Consider the following 13,749-nt stretch of genomic DNA (forward strand, 5'->3'; position numbering starts at 1 on the left):
GAGGTAACATATCTGGGTGTCCATCTGGACAGGTGGCTCACTTGGCGTAATTATATACAAGCCAAGACGATAAAACTTAGACTTCAAGCAAGGAACCTCCACTGGCTCATAAATGCTTGCTCTCCACTTAGTCTGGAGTTCAAAGCCCTTCTATACAATTCCGTCTTAAAACCTATCTCGACTCATGGCTCCGAGCTATGGGGCAACGCATCCAGAAATAACATAGACATTAATCAGCGAGCACAGTAAACACGGCTGAGAATTATCACTGGAGCGCCGTGGTACCTTCGGCACGATGAAATACACAGAGACCTGAAAATCAAATTAGTAATCGAAGTAATAACAGAGAAAAAAACTAAATACCAACAAAAGCTGACCACCTATACAAATTCCCTCGGAAAAAACTAATTTGAGTATGCAGTCAAAGCCGGCTGCACCGCAACGACCTCCCAGACCAGCAATAAACTTATTAGGGCATTATTCACAAACACTATCACTAAGTTAATGGTAACTAAGCTAGATTAAGATTCGAATACTTATTGTTAGTCCTTAAAATAAAAGAAATAATCAATAAATAAAACAAAACGCGGCGACGTAAACTAATTTTTTGAAATTAGGAGGTTTTGATCCGGCCAAATGGGCCACAAAACATCCAAAACTCTGGCGAGTAGAGAGAGAGTCTAGAGAAGTCGCTTAGATTTGACTCTTTAGCTTTTATAAAAAAGTAGGGTATGATATAGAATCCTCAGAATGATGTGTTTCATTATAGATTGGAGGATTCATTTAATTTATTGCCACCAACTGAACGCAAAATTTTTTCCGTCGAAATACGTTTGTTTGATTCTTTGGGGTTGTTGTGCCCGTTGATCACAAGAGCAAAAATCTTACTTCAGGAGCAGTGGCGACCAAAATTTGACTGGGATAAATCGGTGCCCATAAAGTTGAAACCAGTTGAAACAGAATTTGATAGAGTAAGACAAGATTTCCATACCTCGACATGTATGTTTGTCTGCTTATGAAACTGCCCAAATTCACGGATTCGCTGATGCATCAAGTGATGCCTATGGATGTTGCCTTTATGTCCGCACTACTATCGGGACCAATAATTTGTCCAGATTGCTCACCACCAAGTCATATGTGTCCCCCTAAAATCAAAATCAATTCCAAGGCTAGAATTGTGTGCTGCTCATCTTCTTGTTGGTAAGTATCTCCCGATTTAAAGTGGTCCGAGAACAAGAAAAGTGTGGCAGTATGTTCCGTAATGAACATAACGTAGTTACCGAGCTTATTAAAAGACGTTCATTGTTTAATAAACTAGTTCGGATCGTGGCATACGTACATCGGATTATTCAGGGGAAGAAGCGTCTGCGTGTGGTAGTTATTTCGGCATTGGAGTTTGGTTCAGAATACATCAAGTTAGAGAAAGGTGAACGGTTAGCCCCAAATCTTTAACGTTTAAGTCCTTTCGTGCACACCAGCAAGCTAGAGGGTGTGACATTTCGATAAATTCGTGTTGGAGGCATATTGTTTAATGCGCCATTTCCATATGATACCAAATTTCCTCTATTGCTGTCCCAAAAATTAGAGTTCGTTACGTTGTTTCTTCGGAACTTACATCGGACGCATTATCATGCAGGTGCCAAAGTGATGTCGCTTTTGAGGCAGATCTGGCTAATCAATGCTGAAGAAGCATGCACAAAGATTGTCCGTGGCTGGGTCCAATGTTTTCGGTATAGACCTTTTCGGTTCCTGCAAGGGGTCGGCAACGCCGAGCTCACAGCAGACGAATTGAATACCCACCTGGTAGAGGTAGAGGCTCTGCTCAATTCTCGTCCCATCGCGTAGCCTGGCATCGACCCCAACAATGGAGAGGCTCTGACCCCAGGACACCTGCAGATCGGCCATCCTCTTTTTACGCTGGGGACTCGACGATTACTTGGCCAGCCTGTAGCAGCGCCACAAATGCAGCACCGAAGTCCACAATCTGGAGGTCGGTTGCTTGGTGCTGGTCCACGAAGACAACCTCATTCCACAACGGCGAGCGCGTGTGGCAGAAATATTGACGTCTGGACGTCATTAAACGGATCCACAAAATCGCGTTGCTGCCAATTAGAGCCGGTGGCCTTCAACGGGGTCGGAATGTTGGAGCAGTTGTTAATTTAGAAAGAAATACTTGAAATTTGTAGTGTTCAAGCAGTCGTTTCGTATATATAGAGGAGTGAAGCTGCGCCAGCGCAATAGAGACAAATTGCAACCGCTTTTTTATATTGGAAAATCCTCAGCTAGGTTGCTAAGTTGGAGTCGCATTTTAATAATCGTTTTTTATTTGGGAAAAATCTCCTAGAATTTTTTACATGAATATACTTTGTGTGAGTCTGTTTCAAATGTTCTGTAACACCCTTTACAATAATTCCTTTTTTTTCATTTTTTATGTGTTTCTATCGATATGCCATATATATTTTGCCCCTGCCCAATCTAGTGCCCATAAGCCGCAAAACACTGACACGCCCATACTAAATGAAAATTAAATTTATTAAATTTATTATTATTTTGTTATAATAGTCCGTTTTCTTACCAATTTTCTTGTAATCCGTTAATTCATTTTATCGTCTGTCGAAAGAGTCATAAATATTCTCACTCCAATTACTTCGATTTTAATTTCTAATTTCCGTTCTTGTGCGGCGTCTATGTCCCTGGAATCTACTCTCAACTTTCTAGCGTTTATAGTTCCTGAGATCTAGGCGTTTATACAGACGGACAGTCAGACGGAGTGGCAGACGGACCACCAGACGGACAGTCAGACGGAGTGTCAGACGGACGACCAGACGGACAGTCAGACGCACGCCTACAGTATTAAATGAACTTTCCCGGTGGGGTTAGGAAAAATAACCTAATTAACTAATGTTAATGTCTACTGGAATAAGAGACTTATATATGGGTTGCAACCCAATTTAGGCGCCGTTAGGCAAACAGTCGGTCCGAGTGAACTCCATCTATAATGGCTTCCAAACAGGTGATTCATACGCAAGTATTGGGCGGAATAGCAAAATAAATACGTGTTACGTACACTCTTTTTGTAAGATCTTAAGACTTTGAAAATTTACAAACAGAATATTGAGCAGGGGAAGGGGTACTATCATCGCGTTGAGTCAGACGGAAAGCGACAACGAAAACGCAAGTCGACAATAAACAAGTGTCAATTCAGCGGTTGCAATAGGTCGCAGAAAAAAAAACCTACCAGTTACGGGCACAGTTCAGCAAGGAGGCATTGACTCAAAAAATAGGGGAAATTTAGAAATACGACCCCTAGGTGGGAACACTTGGCATAGAAGACCGATAGCTCAGAAAAGTTCTAAGCCGGTATAAAAAGAACGTGGCTCACCGATAAGATAGTTAATACCCGAATCAATACCCAGGTGAATACCCGTAAGTCAATACCCGGGTGAATACCCGTTAGTCTATAACCAAAGAGACTCGAAGGGAATACCCGAAAGTAAAAATCCGGGAAGACTTGAACTGACTACCCGAAAGCCAATAGTCGAGAATAACTTAAATCAAAGTAACAGTGTCGAGAAGCGAGGACTCCATCAACCCTCCAGAATAACCGGGCGTAGTTTGGAAGGAACACGCTTGAAGAAAAACCCTAATTTTTTCATCGTCGCCCTAATAATATTGCTAGTACTTTTAAAGCTTGTAAAAATGTACAAAAGATCAGTACAGCGGAGACGGGACCATTAGCATACCCTGGAAAGAATCGTATCCAGAATCCTAAAACAAAGAGTGCATTTTTGTTAATGTGGATATCAGCAAAGGCAAAGTAACTGCGTGGACTTTTCAAACAAGGTCATAGTCCAAGTAGTCTGAGAGTCGGATAGGAGCTGAAGCGTGCCGCAGAAAAACAAATAATTTATTCATACATAGGCATACATTCCATCATATTATGTCATAATTAATTTGACTATTTATAGAATATTGGACTTAAGTAGAATCAGTGCACGCTTATTAACTCTTTTACTATTTATCATAAATTAAAGCCCCCAACTTCAGCAACCGAGATCACGTAGAGGTATGACTTTGAGATCACTTTTGTTTATCATCCCTTCAAAATCGTAAGTCCTTTGTTTTGTCATTAGAAAAATTGATTTGTAAAAATTCCTTAGATCTAAAATATGGGAGATTTCCTTGTTCTAATTTTAACCAACTAAGTGCGGATCTTTGTAATTAATTAATCGTTTAAAAGGCTCGAGTCTTTTCGGGTTTCTATGTCTACTTTCGGGCGGGGGACGATTTTAGTTTCTTTGGTTCACGCTGCCGACGTACTAGGCCAAGTAGCCAGGTCGTTTGTGAGGCTCGGGGCCAGGGAAATATGAAAACTGTTGTGGAAACTGATTGTGGTCAAACAGTTTGATTTTCCGACGACTGGCGGGAGGGAGTTTTCGGACATATGGAACATATGGAACCACGTAAAAGCTCTCCAGGAAAAGGTGGGCCAGTTCACATATGGAACCAAGTAAAAGCTTATGTCTCCGACATGCACAACTTGCACTTTAAATTGAAACACAAGATCGCCGAAGATGAGTTTGTAGAGCTTTTAAAAGACAACATGAACTCCCAAATGGGTGGTTTATTGTTGACGTCCCCAACAAGATATCTGGCAGAGCATAAAAATGAGGGGCTCAGAGTGGATCGGTGGCTAAAAAACCATGGGACACTGATGCTAAGTAGACCAGTATATGAGATCCAACACTTAGACGTGCAAGAACGTATTCCCGATGGTGTCGTTGTAGAAGAATTCCAACGCAAGCCGGGAGACAGCCGCGAGTCCAACAGAATAGCGTCTGGGTGCTGAAAACCTTTGCACGATATGGTCTACTATGTGTGTGGATACACCAAAAAGAATCCATGCACGTCTCGATTCCACGAGGTCACCTGTCGTTTTTAAGAAAAGCCAGGTAAAGACGGTAGGCGCACGGGAAACCAGGCGGACCGGAAACTTGTCAAACCCGTAAATGCCCTCCATTACAGGCAAACTTACACAACCCATAAGACTATACAACAACGAGAGCAGGAATATGCACCGACACCAAAGCGCATTTATAACAGCGCTGAGGAAAAGAATAACACCACACGAGCTGCTTGCTGGACACAATGAGAAAAGAACCGAACACCAACGCCTTAGACAGAGGGTCGTCCCATCGGAGTGCTTGTGGGCCAGACACCTGGGAGGGTACTGATTGGCGAGGACAGCCCGTAGCCCCTTCTTGGAACTCAAGCGAAGAAATCGGCGACATTTCAGTAACGGATGATAAGCGGAAATCAGTAATGGTAAAACCACGAATTAGACTAGCTATAAAACAGCACAGTGACGAACATTGGAGTGGACAGGCTAGTGATTATTGAGGGCAGCCAGCTGCTGCCATCGGAAGAAGGATGACCTTTGCTATGGGACGTTTGATGAGCCCCCGCGTCCGGCATAGTCCATACCGGTATGGGTGAAGGGACGCGAGAAGGACGCCCGTTCCTTGGGCTCTTCCCATGAGTTGAGTCATCTTTTTGTGAATGACGCATACCTTGCACGAATAGATAACGGATTCCTCACCTTCGGAATCTAAAATTTGGAACGGAGCAGACGGATCATCAATTGATTACCGCCGTGCACCGTAATGCGATGAGTAAAATGAACGAGAATTCAAGACAGTACGCTGTACGGAAAGTTTACCGGATGGCGTTCGTCATATTGGAGAAGTTCGGAGGCCGTAACCCGCCCGCAAGCTCTCATGAGACCTTCAGAATCAAGAAACGGGTTCAAGTTTTGAACAGGACTGGATTCAGGCACTGGCCGCTGTTGGCTTAAACAGCCAATCTCATGGATGAAATGCTTGCGTAGCGTGACGGAAATTAAAAGACGTTCGGGCGACGCAATCTCAGTAGACGTCAAGTGGTTCTCAAGCGAAGCTTTGATCTTTCGCGAGCGACGATAAAGCGACGAACGTAAGTGAGGACTCGCAACGCCTTGTCGAGGGTGGGAAAACGCTCAAGAATATCTTCCGGGGTGTCTGCTCACTTCTTGAGTTCCGTCATTGCCTTGAGTGGGCCACTCTAAACGCGGCCCTGTGAGCCAGTCTGGACCATGCCACCACAGCTGACTGTCCGCGAGGTCTTAAAGCCCTACCCCCCGGCTAGCGAGATCAGCCAAATTATGCTCGGAGCGGACATGTGCCAATTTCTCCACCTCCGTGAACTAAGTGATCCTTGTGACCCGATTTGCCACGAATGTTGTCGGCCGTGCAACCAGGCGAGAGCAATAGTTGAATCTGTCCAACAATAGAGGCCGGACGCAGGCCCGGGCATCTTCGGAAGAATGGCGTTGGACATATCGGACAACAGATCGGCTCCGCACAAATCTAGCCGCGGGAGCGACATCGTCTAGCCTGGGGACACCCGTGTCTTTGCCGTTAGCAAGTTCACCGCTACCGTGGACCAGACCTCAACTCGGACGTAAATGGCGGCGCCATACGCCTTTTGTGTGGCGTCACAGATCCCATGATACTCTACCTTCAAATGTGGTCGGAACGCGACCCAGCGGGGAATGCGGATCTGATCGAGCATCGAGTAAATTTGCGGGAAGTCAACCTATCTCTTGCATAATCATCTTTGCTCGAGCAATGAAGGGGTCTAGCCAGCCGGCTAGATCGAATAACTTGGCAATTTGGTAAAGGACTTGACGCTTCGAGAACGACGACCCCGAGGTCAATTCTGGAGGAGTGAAGAAAAACTCATCAGACGTCTGTATTAAGTGAAAATGCCTCTTTATATTTGTTGTTCGATTTGATTATTTTATATATGGAACAGGAAAGGTCCCGCTCCGTTCAAAGTAAATTTTTCAATGTTCTTGAGTTCTTCATACAAAGGTTTCTTAGCCGAATTCGAGGAGCTTGTATATATATATATGCAAATCTTATGTACATATGTATATATGAATACGACGGCGCTGGAGGAGGGGGAGTGCTGTAGGCACACATAGTAGGCGATCAGCGTTTGCTGACTATGCAATTATGTATGTTGGCCTTTAAGTAGACGCTCCTATTACGCGTGCACTTGGGCTGGACTGTTTATGTACATTTTGCAACAGAATGCTACAATGTGTTTTTTTTTATGATTGTTAATAATTATTAACAAATAAAAATTTTCTTATTATTTTTTTGTGTTGTTTTTTTTTTTTAATTACAAATAATGTTAAAATATAAATAAGTATTTTTTTGTCTTACATGGCCATAATAGTTTCAATTATGAAATAAACATTTTTAAGTAAGAGCTCATAAATGATACGAATGTATATATAATAAACTTTTTTGGTGATAGATTTAATGAAAAAAATATATTTTCCTTTTTATGATCTTTATTTGAATAAGTTTCACCAGAGGTCAGTTAAGAACTAATTTACAAATGTATTCCTTCGGCCCAGCAAACCATTTACAGAGGATTAACATAAGCCTTTTAAGTTCTACTTAGCTTTATATGTCAAGCTTAACAGATCATTAAGCTCGTTACCGTTAAACGGTTCGTATCTTGGGGGAATGTTATTTATGAGGCTTTTGGAGAGTGAAGCTTTCCAAAAAATCGGCTTTAGCTTTTTTATATGTAGAGTGAATATGTAGTATGAAGAAATGAATATGTCACTCCCCCACCTTTTAGATATTAGCTTGTCCCCAAGCGATTATTTCTGGATATAAGTGTGGTACTGGATTTGCAATTTCAGCTATTTCTGTTTTTGTTTCTGTTTCTTTTTCGATATTTTTGTTAGTGGTTTTACTTGGTTTTAGGTAAGAGATAATAATTTTGTGTGGCGCTGTTTTACATTTCATATAAAAGTAAAATATGTAAATTAAAACTAAAACAGATATGAAGATTATTAGTATGTTTCTGTAAATTGTGTTACTCTTATTGTTTAACAAAATCATGTCTTTAATTTCTATGTGTGACATTGGTTCAATTTTTGTTACATTGTGTTCAGTAAATATTACATTTGTGTATTGTTGAATACTATTAGATATTGTAATTTGTTTTAATTCTGCTGTGCAGTTTGATATTTTTATAATTTTATTATTTTTAATATGAATCTCTTGACCGTTACAATTGTGATAAAGTTTTTTTCTGGTTATACTCCAGGTTATAAGTATATTTGGCTTAATGTATTGAATATAGGATTGTTTACGATATTTTTGAAAAGTACAAGTTGGTGTTTCGTGTTTTATTATGTTAGCTATGCAATGGTCTTTGACAATATTCTTTGTTAGTGTATTTAGAACATAGTTGTTATGTGAGTAGAATTTGCCTTCAATATTTTCCTTAATAATTTGGCCATTATTGTCGGGGTAAGGTGCAATTATGAAAGTTGGTCGTTCAATTGAATTCATAGGAATGTGGGACATTAGGAATAGTTCATTAGTAGGTACGTTATACCAAGCGGAAGTTTTTATGTTTATCAGATTTTTGTAATTAATGTTGCCAATATTGTCATGTTTTAGTAGTTTAGGATTAAATATTCCTAGTCGTGTTAGTTGTGAACCCATTTCAATGTCTTCGATATATTCGGTAAAATGTTCAATATTAAATATTAATAGATTCAATTTTTGTTCCTTTTTCAAAGAATTGGACTGGTTGTTAATTATTTCTATGCCATTATTGAGACTGTCAATAACGTGGTTTAGAGTGCTGACCTGTACTGTGTCTTCTTGTGATAGAGTCGAAATTTGTTGTTCAATATGTTGTCTGTCGTCTTCGTCTAGTGTGCCAAAAAAATATCTTAATGTGGAACCTACAAAGTTAGCCAGTCCTCGTTTGTTTCGTTTTGAGATGCGTATGCCATTTATTTCTCTTTCCATTTTCTCGGTTAAATATAATATTTAATTTGTGTGACATTTTTAAATTCTTGACATTGTTTATTTATACTATTAAATGTTTCTTCAACTTCTGTAATATTTATGGTGAGACAGTGATGCATAAAGGTGATGGGGATTTGTATTGTTCCAGATTCAAACAAGATAAATCCTAGATTGTTTTCTATTGGGTTGATTTCGATTGTTCCTGCTGTAGTTTGTGTCGCAATACAAGTTATTATGGTGATTATGAGTCCGATGATTGGGAGGTGTCGGTTTGCAGCAAGTATTTGCAGCAAGTATTTGCTGTCATTAACTTTCTTTTTCTTTTTAAATTTGCTTATATAATGAATAACGTTTTGACCTCTATTATTTTCGTTATAATGTTTTTCGTCTAATTGTTCTATTCTGCCTGTTTTTCTAAAGGGATTCTTTAAATTTTGCGCGTGTTAGGGGGGCTTGTCTAAATTTTGTGTCGATTTTGAAATCCTGTCGTTTTTTGTTAAGATTTTTTATTTTCATTTCTTTAATCATCTGGGTATCATAAGTAGGTGTGTCTGCGTAAAGAAGGATGTTAGCCGGTATCTGTCTGGTTGTGTTATGTTTAGTCTTGTGGTTGTATATGTATAAAATTGTTTCCATTCGTGTTTCTTTATTTTCTCTATTGTTTTCAGTATTGATAATTCTGATTTTTTCATTTATGGTTTTATGAAGGCGTTCTATGTCTGCTATTCCTGTTTTACTTGTGTCTTCGTTGTTTAGCCAAGTTTTTAAAGAAGTGCTTATACACGCGGTGCCCTTGTCTGCTTTAATTTTCTGTGGTTTTCCCATGTCGTTAAAAATTCTAGTAAGGGCTCGTTTTGCCTCTAACCAATCTCTACTGTTTGTTTTAATAAGTGAAGCAAATTTTGAATAAACGTCTATACAAGATAAATACTGTTCGTTGTCAATAGCATAAAAGTCAATAACATAAATTTCGCGTGGGTTATTTGTCCCTGGAGTTATTTCGAAAACTAGTTTTGTTGGTCTATGTTCTGTCTTTGCAAGGTTACAGACTTCACAATCATTGAAAATGTTTTGAATTAGTTTATTATAATCGTATCATTTTTTAAGTACCAGGGTGTACAAATTTAGAATGTTGAGTAATTTTCACGATACTATGTGGGTTAATGGTTTCTCGATATGCTTTTTGAAAAACTAAAAAGTCTTTATCGTTTTCCAGGTAAATAACACAGCTATTATTTAAGAAGTATTTAATAAGGATAACTTTTGCCTTTGTCAGGGTCATGTCAGTGTATTTGATGGTCAGTTTTATTTTGGAAAAGTATTTCGTTGTCTCTACTTGGTCTACGCTATCTTTTATAAATTCAATTTGTCTTGCAAAATAGTTTATGGGTTTTTCTGTAATTTCAATGTAGGTTTCGTTGCTTTCTGATGAACTGTGTATTGTTGCTGCTGTTGAAATATTTTCTTCTTCGCCTACCATGTTTTCTTCAATTTTGACGCGAGATAAAGCGTCTGCTACATGATTAAGTTTACCTTCTAAATATTTGATTTTGAAATTATATTCGCTAAGTCTAATTCGCCAACGTTGTAGTTTAATGTTAGGCTCTTTAATATTATTTAGCCAAACAAGGGGTTTGTGATCGCTCAAAATCTCAAAGGGGAATCCATATAGATATGGGCGGAAATATTTGGTTGCCCAAACGATTGCTAGTAGTTCTTTTTCAATAGAGCTATAATTTTGTTCATGATCATTTAATGTTCTACTTGCAAAGCTTACTGGCTTATTGTCTTGTGATAACACGGCTCCTATGGCGAAATTGCTAGCGTCAGTAGTGACTTGAAATGTTTTTGTGAAATCAGGGCAAATCAAAATTGGGTCGTTCATTATGAGTGTTTTCAATTTTTCAAATGATTTATTGTAATCTTCGTTTCTTGTGCCTATTTTAGCTCCTTTTTTTTGGACAAGGGTTGATGGCTGACAATTGTATTTATCGTTTGCCAGGAATTTGATTATATTTATTGACTTATTCAGGGAAATTTTTAAATTTTCAATATGTGGTCTCCAACTATATTTTGAGTTGAAGGATAATCCTAATATTTTTATTTCCTGTACTGAGTCAATTAAGTGTGATTGTGTCGATACTCGGCAAATACAGCGGTGTTTCCTGCAAATATGGATGTGTTTGCATTTTGAGATTGAAAGCGATGCTTCTGATGTATCACACCAGTTGTTAATGTCCTCGAAGAGACTATTTAGGTAAGTTTGCACGTTCTTTTCTTTTTTTAAGTCTGCGATAATATTGTAATCGTCTGCATACGCAATGAAGTTCAGATCTTTGTGTTTGCTAATTATGTATGATAGGCTATTAAATGCTATAAGGAAGAGAATCACTGACAACGGGGAACTTTGGGGTATTCCGTTATGCAGTGGGTGGATTAACGATTACCTGTGGTTTACTCGGACACTGATTTTTCTGTTTGTCATAAACTGTACAACATATTTTAATAATTTGGGTTCACACCCCCATTTAAGAAATTGACTTTTTATGGTGTGTAGTCCTACTTTCTCGAATGCTTTTTCAAAGCCGAAGGATATTATTGATGCGTGTTTTTTTTCTACGAGGGTCCTGCTGATTATAGCGTCTACATATAGTAGACAGTCTGTCACAGATTTCCCTCTTTTAAATCCAACTTGCCGACTGTTGAGAAGTTTGTTAGAGGTAACAAACCACCAAAGCCGTTTGGATATTATTTTATCAGTGTTTTTGATATACAGGGGTTAAGTGAGATTGGTCTGTATTCTATTTCCGTATATTATATATATTGTCTTTGCCTGGTTTATGTATTGGAACTATTGTGCTAATTTTAAAAGCCTGAGGAATAAATGAGCTAAGAACTGAGTTAAATAAATTAATTATTCAGTTTTTTGCTGGTCTTCCAATGTGCTGTATCATGGCGTAGTTTATTTTGTCGTTTCCTGGTGTATTCCTCTAGATACGTTATGTCTTGTTCCATAAATTCAGCTCTTTTTTTGGGTATATAATCGGTGTCTAGACTGTATGTGTTATGTTTGGCATCTATAAACGCCTGGGAGAAATTTTGATCCTCTGAGATAGATGACCAGTGTTTGGAAAAGGCAGTAGCAATGTCTTCTGAATTTGTGACAGTTGTGTTTGTATTTGTATACCCGTTACTCGTAGAGTAAAAGGGTATACTATATTCGTTGAAAAGTATGTAACAAACAGAAGGAAGCGTTTCCGACCATATAAAGTATATATATTCTTGATCAGGATCAATAGCCGAGTCGATATGACCATGTCCGTCTGTCCGTCTGTTCGACCGTCCGTCTGTCCGTCCGTCTGTCCGTCTGTCCGACCGTCTGTCTGTTCGTATGAACGTCGAGATCTCAGGAACTACATAAGCTAGAAAGTTGAGATTAAGCATACAGACTCCCAAGACATAGAAGCAGCGCAAGTTTGTCGATTCGTGTTGCCACGCCCACTCTAACGCCCACAAACCGCCCAAAACTGCCACGCCCACACTTTTGAAAAATGTTTTGATATTTTTTTGTATTAGTCTTGTAAATTTCTATCGATTTGCAAAAAAACTTTTTGCCACGCCCACCCTAACGCCCACAAATTGTCAAAAACTGTCAGTGTTTAAGACTCTCCTTCGCACTTCCACCAGCTGAGTAACGGGTATCAGATAGTCGGGGAACTCGACTATAGCGTTCTCTCTTGTTATCTTTGATGCAATGAATGTGAGTTGATTTGTGAATCCCGCAAAATTGTCTAATGTTGTTCCAAACCAATTCATTCCTGTGGAAGTCAGTGCGTGTAAACTTTCTTTCTTACTGAGTCGAATTTCTCTTCTGAGCTGCTTTTTTAAATTGTATTAAGTTTTCTTGACTCATATCTCTATTAAACAATCTCCAGGCTCGGTTCTTGTTTAATTTCAACTTACTTAATTTTTTGTTCCACCATGGCACATTGTGTTGAGTTTTTGGTGGTTGAGATTGGGGAATACTACTGTAAGCGCTAGTTAGTATGATTTTAATTATGTTACTATGTTCTTTGTTTGTGTTGGTTGAAACCGGGATTTTGCTATTAAGACAGTTTGTTAGGCTATCAAATTTTGTCCAATTTGCTCTTTTAGTTATAAATCTTCTTGTGTAGTTAAATATCTGTTTTTCTTGGGTAAAAAGGTTGATTGTTATTGGGAAATGGTCACTACCCTGGGGTGAGTCCATGACTTTGAATTTACAGTGGTTTTTGTTGCTTGGTGAACATAAGGCTATATCCTTATGGCTTTAAGGCTATATCCTCGATGTGGGTGTAGGAGCTGTGTGTGGAAAAATGGGTTGGTTGGCCATTGTTTAAAATGATGAAGTTGTGTTTAAGAATGTAATCTCCGAGAATCCGACCCCTGCGATTGCTCATGGGGGAACCCCAGAGAGTATGTCTACCATTAAAGTCACCAGTCTTCAACGAAGGTGTTGATGACTGAGGTAGTGTGTTTTCTAAATCCAGAGTAGTGCATTTTTGTGAAGGTGGAATATACGCAGAAAAGATGTTAAATTTTTGTTTTGAGTGAATTTTTAACGCGATGGCATCGAAAGTAAAGACTACCGGAATTGGTTTATGTTGAAGAGATTTCTGGATCAGCAAGGCTACTCCACCTTTTGCTATAAGTATTGTAGATTATGTAATTTACAGGGATGGGGAATTGTTGGGAGAGAGTTATGTGTGTTCCCTGAAGGGAAATAACTTTGGGTTTGTGTTGTTTTATAAGAATTAAGAGTTCATTATAATTGTTTGTGTAGCCGTTAATGTTCCTTTAAGGGCCATATTTATATCTAGTTTTT

Source organism: Drosophila santomea, chromosome 3L (assembly GCF_016746245.2).
Source record: "Drosophila santomea strain STO CAGO 1482 chromosome 3L, Prin_Dsan_1.1, whole genome shotgun sequence".
Lineage (NCBI taxonomy): Eukaryota > Metazoa > Arthropoda > Insecta > Diptera > Drosophilidae > Drosophila > Drosophila santomea.